The sequence below is a fragment of the Octopus sinensis genome, unplaced genomic scaffold, assembly GCF_006345805.1.
Source record: "Octopus sinensis unplaced genomic scaffold, ASM634580v1 Contig18746, whole genome shotgun sequence".
Lineage (NCBI taxonomy): Eukaryota > Metazoa > Mollusca > Cephalopoda > Octopoda > Octopodidae > Octopus > Octopus sinensis.
In genome coordinates, this window is record NW_021835993.1 from 105,100 (window position 1) to 105,963 (window position 864).

Sequence of the window (864 nt, forward strand, 5' to 3'; positions counted from 1 at the left end):
ATTGTTGAAAAAAGTGGTGTTGGCATTGTGGCTGAGTTTTCAAAACCATAATAAATCTGGACAAGTCCTGTCTTTTTATGGGTTTTATTGTATTTAGTGATGCAGTCGAGGAATGGGGATTGAGGAACACCACGACTAAATTAATAAAATTATATTTTGATAGTGATTGAGTGATTGGTGAACGAATGGATTGTTGCTATAGCAACGTTATTATGGTTGACTGAATGGTGGTCATTGCAGGGATTGATGAATTTTTTGACTCGATTCAGTTTCGGCCGAAAAAAGAATCTCAAGATTCTAATGCTGGGACTCGACAACGCGGGAAAGACAACAATTCTCAAGACACTCGTCCTGGAAGACATTTCCACGACCTGTCCGACTCTGGTGGGTGGTCGCAGTCTGATTGCAGGGGTTCAACATCAAGCACGTGAAACAGAAAGGACTCAACATGACGGTGTGGGACATTGGGGGACAGAGGAAGATTCGGCCGTATTGGCGGAACTATTTGGAGAACACGGATGTGATGGTGCAGTTGGGGGGTCATTGTAGATATACGTCATCGACAGCACTGACCGGAAGAGACTGGAGGAGAGTGGTTATGTAAGTCCCCGACTGATTCCAGGAGTTGTTCGAAATCCTGGACGAGCAGATGCTGAGGAATGTGCCTGTGCTGGTGTTCTGCAATAAACAGGATCTGGTGACTGCGTGCCAGACTGACGAGATTGTGAGGTCGCTCAGTCTGTGCAACCTGAAAGGGCATGCCTGGCAAGTCCAGCCTTGTTCTGCCAAAGCAAACGAGGGTTTAAAGGTAGTCCCCGATTAGTGTCTGTAGGAGGGGTTTGACTGGATTCTCCAGGTCATGAA

General features: G+C 46.3%; 1 pseudogene; it reads left to right on the forward strand.

Moving 5' to 3' along the window:
* Positions 1-246: 246 nt before the first annotated feature.
* LOC118761932 lies at positions 247-864 on the forward strand (annotated as a pseudogene).